The sequence below is a fragment of the Panthera uncia genome (genome assembly GCF_023721935.1).
Source record: "Panthera uncia isolate 11264 chromosome B3 unlocalized genomic scaffold, Puncia_PCG_1.0 HiC_scaffold_1, whole genome shotgun sequence".
In the NCBI taxonomy this organism is placed as follows: domain Eukaryota; kingdom Metazoa; phylum Chordata; class Mammalia; order Carnivora; family Felidae; genus Panthera; species Panthera uncia.
The window spans coordinates 3,957,344-3,973,854 of NW_026057582.1; the positions used below are offsets into that span (position 1 = coordinate 3,957,344).

General features: G+C 35.8%; 1 long non-coding RNA gene and 13 other non-coding genes across 14 annotated transcripts; all 14 read right to left on the minus strand.

The window, feature by feature from the left end:
* Position 1: 1 nt before the first annotated feature.
* Positions 2–73, minus strand: LOC125910564 (small nucleolar RNA SNORD113/SNORD114 family). The gene has a single exon (XR_007454063.1). It is a non-coding gene; the product is annotated as a small nucleolar RNA SNORD113/SNORD114 family (small nucleolar RNA).
* Positions 74–968: 895 nt separating this feature from the next.
* Positions 969–1,042, minus strand: LOC125910600 (small nucleolar RNA SNORD113/SNORD114 family). The gene has a single exon (XR_007454098.1). It is a non-coding gene; the product is annotated as a small nucleolar RNA SNORD113/SNORD114 family (small nucleolar RNA).
* Positions 1,043–2,196: 1,154 nt separating this feature from the next.
* On the minus strand, positions 2,197–2,271 carry LOC125910586 (small nucleolar RNA SNORD113/SNORD114 family). The gene has a single exon (XR_007454082.1). It is a non-coding gene; the product is annotated as a small nucleolar RNA SNORD113/SNORD114 family (small nucleolar RNA).
* Positions 2,272–3,627: 1,356 nt separating this feature from the next.
* LOC125910559 (small nucleolar RNA SNORD113/SNORD114 family) lies at positions 3,628–3,699 on the minus strand. The gene has a single exon (XR_007454058.1). It is a non-coding gene; the product is annotated as a small nucleolar RNA SNORD113/SNORD114 family (small nucleolar RNA).
* An 880-nt stretch (positions 3,700–4,579) lies between these two features.
* LOC125910601 (small nucleolar RNA SNORD113/SNORD114 family) lies at positions 4,580–4,653 on the minus strand. Its single transcript, XR_007454099.1, has one exon. It is a non-coding gene; the product is annotated as a small nucleolar RNA SNORD113/SNORD114 family (small nucleolar RNA).
* A 481-nt stretch (positions 4,654–5,134) lies between these two features.
* Positions 5,135–5,209, minus strand: LOC125910595 (small nucleolar RNA SNORD113/SNORD114 family). The gene has a single exon (XR_007454093.1). It is a non-coding gene; the product is annotated as a small nucleolar RNA SNORD113/SNORD114 family (small nucleolar RNA).
* Positions 5,210–6,126: 917 nt separating this feature from the next.
* LOC125910560 (small nucleolar RNA SNORD113/SNORD114 family) lies at positions 6,127–6,198 on the minus strand. The gene has a single exon (XR_007454059.1). It is a non-coding gene; the product is annotated as a small nucleolar RNA SNORD113/SNORD114 family (small nucleolar RNA).
* Positions 6,199–8,483: 2,285 nt separating this feature from the next.
* LOC125910582 (small nucleolar RNA SNORD113/SNORD114 family) lies at positions 8,484–8,556 on the minus strand. The gene has a single exon (XR_007454078.1). It is a non-coding gene; the product is annotated as a small nucleolar RNA SNORD113/SNORD114 family (small nucleolar RNA).
* A 473-nt stretch (positions 8,557–9,029) lies between these two features.
* LOC125909167 (uncharacterized) lies at positions 9,030–16,298 on the minus strand. Its single transcript, XR_007453586.1, has 3 exons — positions 16,089–16,298; positions 12,561–12,645; positions 9,030–10,118 (listed from the first exon to the last, which is right to left on the minus strand). It is a non-coding gene; the product is annotated as an uncharacterized LOC125909167 (long non-coding RNA).
* On the minus strand, positions 9,669–9,743 carry LOC125910576 (small nucleolar RNA SNORD113/SNORD114 family). The gene has a single exon (XR_007454074.1). It is a non-coding gene; the product is annotated as a small nucleolar RNA SNORD113/SNORD114 family (small nucleolar RNA).
* Positions 11,666–11,742, minus strand: LOC125910583 (small nucleolar RNA SNORD113/SNORD114 family). The gene has a single exon (XR_007454080.1). It is a non-coding gene; the product is annotated as a small nucleolar RNA SNORD113/SNORD114 family (small nucleolar RNA).
* On the minus strand, positions 13,153–13,227 carry LOC125910598 (small nucleolar RNA SNORD113/SNORD114 family). The gene has a single exon (XR_007454096.1). It is a non-coding gene; the product is annotated as a small nucleolar RNA SNORD113/SNORD114 family (small nucleolar RNA).
* On the minus strand, positions 14,309–14,381 carry LOC125910580 (small nucleolar RNA SNORD113/SNORD114 family). The gene has a single exon (XR_007454077.1). It is a non-coding gene; the product is annotated as a small nucleolar RNA SNORD113/SNORD114 family (small nucleolar RNA).
* On the minus strand, positions 15,681–15,755 carry LOC125910577 (small nucleolar RNA SNORD113/SNORD114 family). The gene has a single exon (XR_007454075.1). It is a non-coding gene; the product is annotated as a small nucleolar RNA SNORD113/SNORD114 family (small nucleolar RNA).
* Positions 16,299–16,511: the final 213 nt, after the last annotated feature.

Below are 16,511 nucleotides of genomic sequence, written 5' to 3' on the forward strand. Positions count from 1 at the left end.
ATGGGACCTCAGAGTTCCAGACACGTATTCATCATATATGACTCATACGCCATCACTGGTCATCATCGATCCAATATTGTCCCTTATTTTCTTCATTCATTTCTATGGGTTTATTGATTATAGAATTATTTCACTAATAACAATTTTAAATGCTATCATTCATAAAAACCCAAGAAGAGTCTTTGTGTCCGTAGTCTATATATAGAACTATTCTCACATCCATGTTTCTCATTATTACCTGTTTTTCTTATATACATCTATCAAAATAATGTTAACTATATCCCATATTTATTACTGTAACTGTATCCCATACTTACGCAATTGTATACTTGCGTTCTTTAAAAATTCTTTGCACCTTTATACAAATAACCTTAAAGTAGAATACTGAAACCAAGAAAATAACCTCAACCGTCACTCACATTAATTTCTGTCCTATTATAGAGAGGCAACCATAGAGCTCTTGGCCATGGAAGATGCTAACTCAGCTCAAGTGCGTCGTTCTGAGGAATACAGAACAGAGTAATGGTAAAAAAAAAAAAAAAATGAGACCTAATCACCATTGATCCTTGCTTTCTGAGTTTTATTAATTAGGTATTTATTACTTCTTCTTAATGTGTATTTTTATCTTTACAAAGGAGAAACTCAATCTAAATATTGACCCAGAAAAACAAAACTCACTCTTCCTCATCAGTGTCTATAGGATCTTTAGCCATTTGGTCCATTAATTTCTTAATGATTATCAGTGGTTTTAAAATGATTAATGATACCTTTTGTCTCACCACATATATTCATAACTGGACCGTGCTTCACATTCTCCACTTATATTCTTTAATAGTTCTATCATTATTCCATTAATAATAACGAATCTAAGTCTATGAAATCAGTACAAGAATACAATCTTTGTGTATTCCTGACATCTCTTCATAGAGCCAATTTCAGCAGAAGAAGGAGAGTGATTATGTCCCACATGAGACCTCAGGGTTCCAGACACATATTTTCATCATCCTTGACTCCTATGCTTCCAGCCATCCTCGCTGATCCCTGCCTGAGTCTATTTTTCTCTGTTCATGTCTACATTTGGATCAATTAAATTATGAATTTGTTTATGATAATAAAAATAATACCTGGCATAAAAACACAAGAACAGATTCTTGAATGTCCCTAACATCAGTTTACAGAATCATTTCCCACAGACTATACTTCTTTCATTAATAGACCTCATTCCTGTACGTCATAAATCAACATAATGTTTTATATCTTATTTATCATAGGTCATCATAAACTTTTAAATTAATTTAATAATTTTTAATAATACCATAAAGACCCTTAAACAAATGACCAAATCCAAGATGACAACGTTGGCCATTGCTCACTTTGGTCTCTTTCCTTACACAGAGGCACCATGACTATTTTGATGACTGCACATGCTGAAATCGCTTCCAGCATCCAGTCCAAGCAGACTAAAATGTCGAGACTTTCTCTCCATTGATTCATAGGTTCCACGATTTGTTTGCATAGTCCCTTGGGCATGTATTAATTTGTGGTAATATTTATTTTTCTCTTAATAAATTCAATCTCAAAGTTCTAACTGACTCTAACTATTAACACTGTCTTGTCGTTCTCGCTCAAGACGTATACATATTTGATCATTTTATTTTCCATTCCAGTCATATTTCCTTATTATATATTTTAACCGTAAATCGTATTCAACCCTCTTTATATTTGCTCATTTACATTTTCATTTATCCTACTATCGATTTTTTTTTCTACTGAAGTACAGTTGACACGCAATGTTACTTTAGTTTCAAGTATACAACGTAGTGATTCGATAACTCTCTACAACTCTATATATGTAACACTGTGCTCACCACAATGGGAGATACCACCAGTCACCATCCAACGCTATTACAATACTGTGTACGTTGCCTGTGTTCCCTACACCGTACCTCCTGGGACTCACTCATTCCATAACTGGAAGCCTGTACCTCCCTCTCCCCTTTACCCTCAACCCCTTCCCTTGGCCCCCTCCCCTCTGGCATCCACCAGTATGGTCTCTATATTTCCACCATTTATTTTTTATAATAATACTTTTAAATATTCATGTACACAAAGGCCAGGAACATGATCCTCGCATATGCCTGACAGCTCTCTAGAGGATCACTTCAAATGGGGAGAAAGGACTAGATTTCTTCTGTGCTGGACCTCAGAGTTCCGGACGAGGAGGGTTCATCACCCAAGACTCCTATGCCTCCACATGTTATCATTTATCCAGGTATATCCCTGATTATCTTCAATCATGTCTACGTGTTTTTATTAATTCAATTCACTATTAATAATAAAATAAGGGGGCGCCTGGGTGGCTCAGTCGGTTGAGCCTCCGACTTCAGCTCAGGTCATGATCTCACGGCTCGTGGGTTTGAGCCCCACATCAGGCTCTTTGCCAACGGCTCACAGCCTGGAGCCTGCTTCGGATTCTGTGTCTCCCTCTCTCTCTGCCCCTCCCCTGCTCGTGCTCTGTCTCTCTCTCTCTCTCAAAAATAAACTAAACATTAAAATAATAATAATAATAATAATAATGATGAGTACCTAGGAGGTCAAAAATTTGAAACTAGACCCTTGAATATCTCTAATATCTGTGTATAGAATTGCTTCACGCAGACATATATTTCCTCAATGCCCTCAAAATTTCCAAATTAATATACTGCTTCCTATTAATATCATTTTTCTTTTTAACAGGTTTGGAAATTACTGATCATATTTCACACTTTTTAATAATGTGAAGACATTTTTTTTAAACCACAAAACCAAGAAAAGAATTCTGACGATTACTCACGTTTTGTTCTGTGCTCTTCACACACAGATGCATCCATAGGACTCGTGACTATGGAGGAATGTCTAAATCAGCCGAGTGGGACCATTCTAAGGTGCACAAGACAAAGCAGATGATGATAAAAGATGGAGACCTTGTGTTCATTCATCCCCGTGTCCATCTTTCATTCAGTCATGTAGGCAGGTAGTGATTTGGGATAATGTATATTTTATATTTTTTCTGAAGTGAATGAACAATATTGATCTTGTCCCTGACAGGAAACTATTACATACAAATATATAATTGTCACAAAATAGATGTGTATGTACCTTTCATAAAAGATCTTTGTTTTCTATATGTAGTAATAGCATTTCTTGCCAAGCCACACATTTCATTAATTGGGCAAAGTTCCACTACCTTCATCGTTATTTATATATATGCTCATTGATGATTTAATTGAACTAATTATAAAAATAGAAGTGCATGGGGGCGCCTGGGTGGCTCAGTCGGTTAAGCGTCCGACTTCAGCTCAGGTCACGATCTCACGGTCCGTGAGTTCGAGCCCCGCGTCGGGCTCTGGGCTGATGGCTCAGAGCCTGGAGCCTGGTTCCGATTCTGTGTCTCCCTCTCTCTCTGCCCCTCCCCCCCATTCATGCTCTGTCTCAAAAATAAAATAAATGTTAAAAAAATTTTTTTAAATATATTAAAAAAAAATAGAAGCGCATGAATGTAAAGGCCAAGAGAAGTTGCTTGTGTATTCCTGACATGTGTCTATAGGATCACTCGAAACAGGGGCAATGGACCAGAATCCATCTGTGTGGGACCTCAGAGTTCCAGACACATATTCATCATGGATGACTCATATGCCATCAGTGGTCATCATTGATCCAGTGTTGTCCCTATTTGTTCATTTCTACAGTGTTTATTGGCTAATTCATTAATTCACTAATTATTTTGAAACCCAGTTATCACCAAAGACAGCCCTGAAGTCCCTATTCTGTACATAGAAATTTTTCCATGTCTATATATCGCTTTCTTTAAATATCCTATGTTTTTACATTTCATATCATTTCAACGTTTATATATATATATATATATATATATATATATATATAGCAGGGCTACAGCTGACCATCTTTATTCAATATGGCACTTTTCAAAAACACAGTGAACACCCTGCAAAAAAAAAAAATCACTGAAAGCCAGACAAGAACTCCGACTCTTACGCACAACGGTCCCTCTGCCACCGGGTCGTGCTACTTGAATCAGGTCAAGTGTGTCCGTTCTGAGAAGAACAAAGCATAACTGATTAAAAAAAAAAAGTTACATTTTTATTCCCATTGATCCTATATTTCCACATTTTTTTACCCACTCACTTAGGAATTTATAATGATTCCTTGTGTAAATACTTTCATCTTAACAAAATAAACAGCAGCAAACTTGAAATAGCTCCACAACAAAAAACTGACTCTTAACTACCTGTGTCAACATGATCCTTGGTCAAACAGGTGACACTCCTAATCCATCTATTCCTTAATGAGTTTCAGTGTTTTCAATTGTGTTAATAATATCTCATGCCTGCCCACATATGTTCATAGTTGAACAATGCTTCACCCTTTCTTATTTATTATTTGTATTTCTTTCATAGTCCTACAATTTGTCCATTAACAATAATAAATCAAAGGCTATCTATCAGCCAAGTTCCTATATTGGACATAAACCTAACATCTGTCTATAGGATTAAATAAACAGAATACACTACGTATTATGCTGGACCTCGGAATCCAGACATGTAGTATTCATTGTCCGTGACTCATCCACCACCATTCACCATCACCGTTCACGATTAGGCCTCTTTCTTGTTATTCTCATAAACATTTGCTTACGGCTTCACAAAATTCATAAGTACACAGAATTAAAAACACATAAATACAAGATCCCTTAACAGCCTTTATCTCTCCAAACTTTTCCAGAGACTAACTCTTTGTTTCAAAAGCTGACCTCAAGATTTACATTAGTGGATTCATCAACTTAATGTGCCATATCAATCTGGTATTTAACACTGGTGGATTTTGCCTTCTTTGACTGTATTTAATATTTGGAATAACACAGGGAATACCCTTAAAGAAACCACCTAAGCTCAAGCATTGACATTACTCACACTGGTCTCCAATGTTCCTAACAACATGGATGCAACTGGAGACCGCATGCCTCGGAAGAGGCTTACATCGGCTCAAGTGGGTCCATTCTGAGGAGTACAGATCAGAGCAGATAACAATAAAGCGAGGAACCCTTTGCACGGAAAACACTCACATTTCTTTTCTGTTGGACCTCGGGGTTCCACACACACGTCTTTCATCACGCGTGACTCCTACCCTGGCAGTTATCATCACTGATCCAAGGAACACCACTGTCTCTCCATTTAGTTCTATATTGTTTATTGATTAATTCAGTAATTCACTAATTATAATTTTGAAACTGTAGTATTAAAAACAAGGCCTTGCTATCCCTCTTATGTGACTAGAATCATTCTCACAACAAAAGATCTCTGTCATTAACTATCATCAGCTTCTCACGTCTGTATTAATCAAAGTAATGCTTCATACTAATCCCGTAATCGTTACTAGGATACAGTTCACATGCTTTGATTATATTTCATACCTTTTACCAATACAATGAATATCCTCGAACAAAACCGAGGAACAAAGATAAGAACTTTGATGATTACTCACATTGGTCTCCAGACTCCCGTAACAGAGCTGCAACCCTAGATAGAGCTCGTGATCAGGGAAGAATCCTTAAATCTGGCACAATGTGTCTGTTCTGAGGAGTACGGGGCAGGGCAGAGGATAAAAACGCGTGAGACATTTTCTCCAGTGATTGTTGCTTTTCACTTTTCATTTAGTAAAGCACTTAGGCCAGCATTAATTTGGTATAAATACTTTTTTCTCTTCAGAAAACAAACAAGTGTGATTTTACCACTGACCCAGAATCTGAACATTGTCTATGACTTCTGCTATCTATGGCATCATTAGTCATTCCGGGAAAGGTCATGTACCATTTACTTCAAATGAGCCCCAGGGTTTTCACGGTGCATTAACAGTATTTCTTGCATAATCACATATTTTTATAATTGGACAACGCATCACTCCATTCATATTAATTGATAGATTTATTTATAGATTCTCTCATTTATCCAATTATAATAATAGCATGAAAATGCATGAACGGTAAGACCAAAAATGAGATCCTTGTATATTCCTGACATGTGTCTAGAGGACCCCTTCAAAATACGGGAATGGACTAAATTTCTTCTGTTGGACCTCAGAGTTCCAGACACGCATTTATCATGAATGACTCATATGCCACCAGTGGTCATCATCGATCCAATATTCTCCCTCATTGCCTTCAATCATTTCTATTTGCCTAATGATTAAATTATTCATTCACTACTAACAATTTCTAAACACTGTGATTCACCAAACCCCAAAGAGAATTATTATATTCCTAATCTGTACATAGATTATTCCCACATCAGTGTATCTCTTTCATTAATTATCCTCAGTTTTCCACAGGTGGGTTAATTAATATAATTTTCATATAGCCCATACTTATCACTGAAATACACTGCCTTCTTTAATTATATTTTGTCCTTTTAAACAGGACAGTGAATTACCTTTGAAAAAAAACCCACGTAACCAAGAAAATAACTTCAACTGTAACTCACATGACTCTGCATCCCCCAACTATACAGAGGCAACTACAGAGCTTGTGCCCATGAAGATATGAAATTAGCCCAAATGCACCCATTCTGAGAACAGAGCAGAACAAGTGATGAAAAAAATTGAGATTGAACTGCCATTGATACTTGCTATTAATTTCCTAGACTCAGGATTTAGATATTTAATTTTTATCATTATATATAAAATATATATTTTAGGGGCTCCTGGGTGGCTCAATTGGTTAAGCATCCAACTTCAGCTCAGGTCATGATCTCACAGTTCATGAGTTCAAGCGCCATGTCGGGCTCTGTGCTGACAGCTCAGAGCTTGGAGCCTGCTTTGGATTCTGTGTCTCCCTCTCTCTCTGCCCTTCCTCCGCTTGTGTGTGTGTGTGTGTGTGTGTGTGTGTGTGCGCGCGTGTGTCCTCCACACAAGTGTGCTCTCTCTCTCAAAATCAACTGATGAATGGATAAAGAAATTGTGGTTTATATACACAATGGAATACTACGTGGCAATGAGAAAAAATGAAATATGGCCTTTTGTAGCAACATGGATGGAACTGGAGAGTGTGATGCTAAGTGAAATAAGCCATACAGAGAAAGACAGATACCATATGGTTTCACTCTTATGTGGATCCTGAGAAACATAACAGAAACCCATGGGGGAGGGGAAGGAAAGAAGAAAAAAAAAAAAAGAGGTTAGAGTGGGAGAGAGCCAAAGCATAAGAGACTGTTAAAAACTGAGAACAAACTGAGGGTTGATGGGGGGTGGGAGGGAGGGCAGGGTGGGTGATGGGTATTGAGGAGGGCACCTTTTGGGATGAGCACTGGGTGTTGTATGGAAACCAATTTGACAGTAAATTTCATATATTAAAAAAATAATAATAAATAAAAAAAAAATAAATAAAAATAAAAATAAAAATAAATAAGTAAATGAATAAAATATATATTTTAAATGTAAATAAAATTTTCTATATTATACATAAATATATACTAAGATGTATATAAATAATAACATACATAACTATATAAATATATAGAATGCATAAATTGTTAAATATTTTCAAATATGGTTAAAAATATTTTCAATATGGTTATATATGTTACATATATAAGGTATAATATAAATATATAAATACATAAAATAAAATATATGAAAAAATAAAATATATTTTTACTTATTTTGTGTTTTATGTATTTATGTATTTATAAAAACTAAATACATTTTATTTTTATGTATAAGATCTATATTTTATTATATATTATATATCATATAGCATATATTATATATCTGTCCTAACGTAATGAAAAACTTAACCTTGAGACTGACAATACATTTCATTGTTTTATATATGATTTATATTTTATTATGTATCATATATCTATCCCAACATAATGAAAACTTAACCTTAAGACTGACCCAGAACAACACAACTGACTCTTACAAATCAATGCCTGTAGGATTCTTAAACAAAGAGGTGATACACCGTGATCTACTTATTTTTCATGGGCATCAATGTCTGCGGGTTTATTAATATTTTTTACCTCACCACATATGTCCAGTTAGGCAAGGTTTCACCCTATTTTTCTTTAATTTTTATTTATACTTACTTAACGCTTCTATCGTCATTCCATTAATAACATATCTACATCTATGAAATCAATTCCGAAGTAGGATCTTTGTAATGATTTGTATTGACCTCGGCCTCCTTCTATAGAAACCATTTGTCTATAAAATCAATAGCATTTCTTGCCTAAACCCGTATTTTTTATAATTGGACAATATTTCACCCCCTTTATATTTACTTTCATATTTATTATTTCATCGATCCAATTATAAAAATAGAAACAAAAACGCATGAACATGAAAACAAAACCGAGATCCTTGAACATTCCTGACACCTGTCTACAGGATCATTTCCAACAGGGGCAATGAAGCAAATCCTCTTTCTGCTGGACCTTCAGAGTTGCAGACACGCATTCACCATGTAGGACTCCTGCGCCACCAGTAGTCATCAGGGATCCAATACTGTACCTCCCCTCTTCTTTATTTCTCCATTGTTTATTGACTAATGAATTCACTCACTATAATTTTAAAACTGTGATTCACAAAACCCCAAGAAGACATTGATATCCCGAATATGTATCTAGAGTCATTTTCGCATCAATATGCCTGTTTCATTAATAATCCTAAATTAAATTTATGCATTAGTCAATGTAATCTTATATATATATATATATAAAACATTAGGTTATATATATATATATAAACATTAGGTTGATATGAAGCGTTATGTTGACCAATCTATAAATGTAACACTAAGGTCAGCTAGTAAAACAGATTAGTCTCTGTGGTAATGTGTGTGTGTGTGTGTGTGTGTGTGTATTCTACAGAGACTAATATACATATATATATATAACCTAATGTTTTATATATATATATACACACACACATATGTGTGTGTATGTGTGTGTGTGTGTGTGTGTGTGTGTGTATAAAACATTGGCATATTTTATCTTCTTTGATAAATTTTTCAATAACACTTTTGGATATTTTGAAGAATACAGTAAATAACCTTAAACGAGCCACTCAAACCCAAGACAAGAACTCTATTACTCACGTGTTCTCCATGCTCCTACAACATAGATGCAACCTGAGGGCTCACGACCTTGGAGGAATGTTACGATCAGCTTGAGTGCATCCATTCTGAGGAGTACGGAGCAGAGCAGATGATGAAAAATGAGACATTCTTCCATTTACCCTTGATTTACATCTTTCATTTAGGCAGGCATTTAGGCAATCATTATTTGGAGTCTATTTCATTTTCCTCTTAAGAAAACGAACTACTTTGAACTTCCCACTGACCCAGAACATAAACATTGTTATAATTTGTTCTCCAAAGAGCTTACATTCATGTACCATTTATTTCTCTTTGGACCTCAGTGTTTCAAAATATATTAATAGTATTTCTTGCCTCCCACATATTTTTTAAATTGAACAAGCCTTCTACAATTCAGCTTTTTGAAATATGTATTTCCACACGGATGTTTCGATCATCCAATTGTCATTGTAATTGCATTTCGATCATCCAATGCAAACAATGAAAATGCATGAAGAGAAGGACCACATCTCTTGTGTTGGACCTCAGAGTTCCTCCAGACAGGTATTCATCGCATAAGGCTCATACGCCACCAGTGGTCATCATCGATCCAATGTTGTCCCTCTTTTTCTTCATCCATTTCTTTTATTGATTGATCAAAACATGACCTCTTTAGTAGTTTCTAAATGCTATGATAACCAATACGATAGGAGAGGCTCTGTATCCCCTAACCCACATCAATGTATCTCTTTTATTGATTACCCTCAGTTTTCTACACATGGATTAATCAATGTTTCATATGTTCCATATTTATCACTGAGATACGGCTGCCATTTTAAATTGTCTTTCACACATCCTAACAATAAAGTGAATCACCTTTACAAAAACACCGGGAAATGAGAAAAGGATTTTAACTATTACTCACGTTAGAGGCAACCAGGAGATCATGGCCATGGAAGATGCTTTAATCAGCTCGGGGCTATCCATTCTGAGGACCACAAAGCAGAGCAAGTGACAGAAAAAATTGAGACCTAACTGCCATTGATCCTTGCACTCCACATTTCATATATTCAGCATTTGTTTTTTTCAATATGTATATATTCTTATCTTACACAAGGAAACACTCAATTTCACTACCAAAAAGAATAAAATTCACTCTTCCTTATCAGAGTATATGTGGCCTCAAAGAGGTGGGACCTTTGTCTATGTATCTCTTAACGGGCGTCGCTGTTTTCAGTGGTGACTACTAACATCTCCTGCCTCACCACAAACTCTAATAGGTAGAGAAGGCTTCACCCTCTTCTGTCCTTACATAGTTGCTTTTCAATAGTCCCGCCATTATTCTGTTACTAACGACAAATCTATGCCCACAAAATAACTATATGAGAATACGATCTTTGTACATTCCAGACATTCCTTCACCGAAGGGATTCCAAAAGGAAAAACAGACTAATTAATTTTCACGTTCGCCCCAGAGTTCCAGGCTCATACATGAGCAGGCATCACCATTGCCTCATGCTTGGTCCTCATCATCGCTGTCGACATGTTTTTATTGATTAATTCATCAAATTATATATCTTTTTTATATATCTTTTATTATATATCTTGTTAACTAATAACAAGAAAATAATCGCTTAGAGACCACAAAAACTTGAAACGAGATCCTTAAATATCTCTAACTTTTGCCTTTAGAATTATTTCCTACTGACGATATCTTTCACTAATTAACCAAAATGTTTCCTTTATAGACTAATTAATATAATGCTTCACATAAGCCTCAAATTTACTATCTGACTACGGTTGTGAGCACTGACTTTATATCACACGTCTAGTCATGCAATGAAAACCTTTTTTAAAAGACCACAAAACCAAGCAAAGAATTTTGACTATTCCATTGTTCTCTGTGCTCTTAACACATAGATGCAAGCACAGAGCTCATGACTATGGTGGAATGGCTAAACCAGCCAAGTGGGACCATTCTAAGGAGTACAAGACAGAGCAGACGATAAAAACATTGAGAATTTATGATCACTGGTCCCCCTGCGTTCCACATTTCATTCACTCAGTCATTAATAAGCATTAAGTTGGGATAATGTATATTTTATTTTTCTTAGGAAAATAAACCAAATCAATCTTGCAGCTGATAGCATGAACACTGACTGCTACTCAAAGAATGACACCACTATGCCATATATTCCCTAATAGGCATTTGTTTTCAAAATATATTGATAGCCTTTCTTATTTAACCACGTATTTTTGTAATTAGATGGTATTTCACCCACTTCTTATTTATTTATTTGTTTGTTTATTCATTTATTTATTTATTATGTCATTGGCCCAATTACAAAATAGAATGTATGAACATAAAAGACCAAAAACAGGATTATAGATGAGATTTACTTACAAATCATTTATCCAAATATAGTAGTAGTATAAAAATGCGTGAACACAACTAAAAACAAGATCCTCATATATTTCTGACATCTGTGTAGAAGATCCCATCAAACAATGGGAACAGACTACATTTCTATTGTGTTGGACGTCAGAGTTCCAGAAACGTATTCATCGCAAACGACTCATAACATACGCCACCAGTGGCCATCATCGATCCAATCTTGTCCCTTTTTTCCTTCATTCAGCTCTACATTGTTCATGGACCAACTCACAAATTCATTAACAATAATTTAAAATCCTATTAGTCAGAAAACTCATGAGTGACAATACTCCTCATTTGTATATAGAATCATTCTCTCATCAATATATCTTTCATTAATTACCTTAAATTTCCTGCATGTAATCGTTAACATAATGCTTCATATGAATTCAATATTATCACTAGGTATGGTTCGCTACTTTTGACTCTATATGGCACACTGACCAGCCTTTAAAAAAAAAAAAACTCATAGGGGCACTTGTACCCCAATGTTTATAGCAGCACTCTCAACAATAGCCAAATTAAGGAAAGAGCCTAAATGTCCATCAACTGATGAATGGATAAAGAAATTGTGGTTTATATACACAATGGAATACTATGTGGCAATGAGAAAAAATGAAATATGGCCTTTTGTAGCAACGTGGATGGAACTGGAGAGTGTGATGCTAAGTGAAATAAGCCATACAGAGAAAGACAGATACCATATGGTTTCACTCTTATGTGGATCCTGAGAAACATAACAGAAACCCATGGGGGAGGGGAAGAAAAAAAAAAAAAGAGGTTAGAGTGGGAGAGAGCCAAAGCATAAGAGACTGTTAAAAACTGAGAACAAACTGAGGGTTGATGGGGGGTGGGAGGGAGGGCAGGGTGGGTGATGGGTATTGAGGAGGGCACCTTTTGGGATGAGCACTGGGTGTTGTATGGAAACCAATTTGACAATAAATTTCATATATTGAAAAAAAACATAGCTGAAACTGAGACAAGAACTTGACTCACATTGGTCTCTGTGCTTCCAACACACAGACGCAATCACGAGCTCGCCACCACGAAACAATGCTTAGTCAGCTCAGGTGTGTCCATTCTGAGAAGTACAAAGCACAGTTAATGGTTAAAAAAAAGAAACTTAAGGCCTTGTCTCTCCATTGACCCCCGTGTCTCACATCTCATTTACTCACTCATTTAGGTCTTTATAAATATTTCATGCCATGAATAGATTTTTCTCTTAATAAAAGGAACAACCTCAAACTTGACACCGGCTCAGAAAGACTAGACCCTTACTTGTCTATGTAACTCTGAGCTAAGGAGATAACACCGTTTTTCCACTTACTTCTTAATGAACATATGTATTTCCAATTTTATTAATACTTCTTGCCTCATCATATATACATAGTTCATAGTTGAATAATCCTTCTCTCTCTCTCTCTCTCTCTTTTACCTATTATGTATATTTCGGTAACGTCTCTATCATGAATCTACCAATAATGACAAACCCAAATCTACAAACTCAAAATAAGAACATGATCTTCGTATGTTCCTAACATCTACCTACAGGATCCAATAGAACAGAAGGAGTGGATGATTTCTTACGTTGGCCCTCAGATATCCAGATACATATTTCTCATCGCCCATCACTCATCCACTGCCAGTCGCCATCACTGGCCCGTCAGAGGCCCACTTTTGCTTCCTTCCTTTCTACATTGGCAGTGATTAAATCATTAATTCTTTGAAAATATTAAAATGGGTATAATTTGCAAAAACTGAAGCATAAAATGCTGGAACACCCTTAAATCCTAATATGGGATTGTTGCCAACATAGGTTATATTTCTCTCATTAATCAATCTCAATGCTACGTATTAAATTAACGAACACCATGTTTTATATCGTATTTATCAGTTAGCCATGGCGAGCCTTTTTATTATTTTTATCATGTTTGAATAATACCACAAACACAAACAAATGACCCAAACCAAAACGAAATTTTTGACCATTACTCTCCTTGTTCCTAACACAAGAGCAACGTCACGTGATAATCTTGACCGCAGTGGACAATGAATCAGCTCAAGCATCTATTCTGAAGACAACCAGAGAAGGTGATGAAAAGGCTTAGACTTTCTCTCCACTGACCCCTATACTCACTCACATAATCATTTAAGTATTTATTAACTTATGGAAATATTTACTTATTTTTACCTTAAAAATAAACTTCAAATCTGGAACTAATTCAGACAATAACTGACTACTGCATTTTATTGTTTATATCAACCGTAGTCAAAGACATAATACACTTGGTCCTTTTATATGTATTCTAATGTATATTAATACTTTTCCCTATATTAATGTTTATTTATTTTTGAAAGCGACAGTGTGAGCAGGGTAGGGACAGAGAGAGAGAGAAAGAGAGGGAGACACAGAATCCAAAGCAGGCTCCAGGCTCTGAGCTGTCAGCACAGAGCCTGATGTAGGGCTCGAACCCATGAACTATGAGATCATGACCTGAGTTGAAGTTGGACACTTAACCGACTGAGCCACCCAGGGGCCCCTCCCTTGCTATATATCTACCAAAGAACAATACTTCAACCTCTTCACCTTTATTCATTTATTCATTTGTTTATTCTACCATTAATAACTTTATTAATTATTAAAATTCATGAACACAAAGACTGACAACAAAATCCTTATATATTCCCGACATCTGTATATAGGATCCTTATACGCATGAGAAACAGACCAGATTACTTTTCTATCAGATCTGAGTTCCAAACACAGAGCAGTCATCAGATATGACTCATATGCCACCAGCTGTCATCGTTGATCTAAGGCTGGCCCTCTTTCTTTCCATTCTCATAAACATTTATTCATTAAGCCATTAAGCAAAAAATGCACATGAATTAAAAATATAAGAATATATTCCTTCAACATTCCTAACATCTATCTCTACAGTATTACAGAGACTAACTCTCATTAACTGACCTCAGTGTTACATTTATGGATTAGGAAACAAAATGCTTCTTATCAATCTGATAGTAACTTCATTAATTAATAAATAAATTCCTGGGGCACCTGAGTGTCTTAGGTGGTCAAGCATTTGACTTCCACTGAGGTCATGATCTTACAGTTCATGGGTTCGAGCCCCGCCCGCGTCAGACTCTGTGCTGACAGCTCAGAGCCTAGAGCCTGCTTCAGATTCCGTGTCTCCCTCTCTCTCTGCCCCTACATTCCCCTTGTGCTCTTTCTCACTCAAAAATAAATAAACGTTAACATTAAGTAAGCAATTAATTGTTATTTTTGCCTTCTTTGATGATGTTTAATACTTATAAATAATATACTGAATAGCCTTAAGCAAACCAAGACAAAAGCTTTGAGTCTTACTCACATTGGTCTGTATGCTTCTACAACATAGACACAACCTAAGGGTTCATGACCTTGGAAGGACGTTACAATCAGCCTGAGTGTGTCCATTCTGGGGGGGTACGGAGCAGAGCAGACGATAAAAAAAGAGACATTTTTCCACTGCTCTTTGCTCTACATCTATCACATAGGCATTTAGGAAATCATTATTACAGTGTATTTATTTCATTGTCTTTTATAAAAATGAACTGCCTCAAACTTCCCACTGACCCAGAATATAAAAACTGTCTATGGGCACCTGGGTGGCTCAGTTAATTCAGCGTCTGACTTCAGCTTGATCATGATCTTGTGGTGTGTGGGTTCGAGGCCCGCATCCGGCTCTGTGCTGACAGCTCAGAGCCTGGAGCCTGCTTTGGATTCTGTGTCTCCGTCTCTCTCTGCCCCTCCCCTGCTCATGCTCTGTCTCTCTCTCTCTCTCAAAAATAAATAAACATTAAAAAATTTAAAAAAAAACAACTGTCTATAATTTGTTCTGTCTATATCATCCTATCCAAAGAGGTGACAGTCATATACAATTCACTTCTGTTTAAACTTCAGTGCCTTCAAATTATATTAATGGTATTTCCTGTCTCCTTACATATTTTGAAAATTGGACAGTGTTTTTACAATTCACTTTATTCTTTATATATTTCCTCATTGATATTTCATTGACCTAATTATAATAAAGAATGGAAATTCATGAAGAGAGACACCACATCTCTTTTGTGTTGGACCTCAGAGTTCCAGACACGTATCGTTTATCACCCGTGACTCATACACTGGCAGTTATCATCACTGATCCAGAGAAGACTACTTTCTCTTCATCCATTTCTACATTGTCTATTGATTAATTCATTAATTCACTAATTACCATTTAAAACTATATGATTCACAAAACTCCAAGATGGAACTCTTATGCACGATATGCATACAATCATGCACACATCAATATCTCTCTCATCAAGTGTCTTGTTTTTCATAAACACTTTAATCAATGTATTGCTTCGTTTTAATCCTATAGTTGTCACTGAGACACAGGTGGCTTTCTTTGATGATATTTCATACTTTGTATTAATACAATGATTACCCTTAAACAAAATACCAGAAACAAGATGAGAACTCTGAGTATTACTCACATGGGTCTCCTGTCTCCCCAGTACAGAAATGCAACCCAAGGGCTCTTGATCAGGTGAGAATCCTTAAAGCAGGTCCAATGGTCTGTCCTGAGGCATATAAAGTAGAGCATATAATAAAACGAGTCAAGACATTCTCTCTCTCTTACTTTTAATCTCTTATTTAACCAGTTATTGTTCAGTTATTAATTTGGTCTAAATATTTTTTCTCGTAAGAAAATGAACAACTTTGATTTTACCACTGAGCCAGAAGCTGAACATTTGCCTATGACTTCTACTGTCCATGACATCCTTAGCCATACATGTAAGAAGAATCATGTACCACTTACTTCTAATTGAACTTCAGAGTATGTTAATAGTATTTCTTGCATAATCACAGATTTTTATAATTGGACAATGCTTCATCACTTTCATCTTTATTTATGT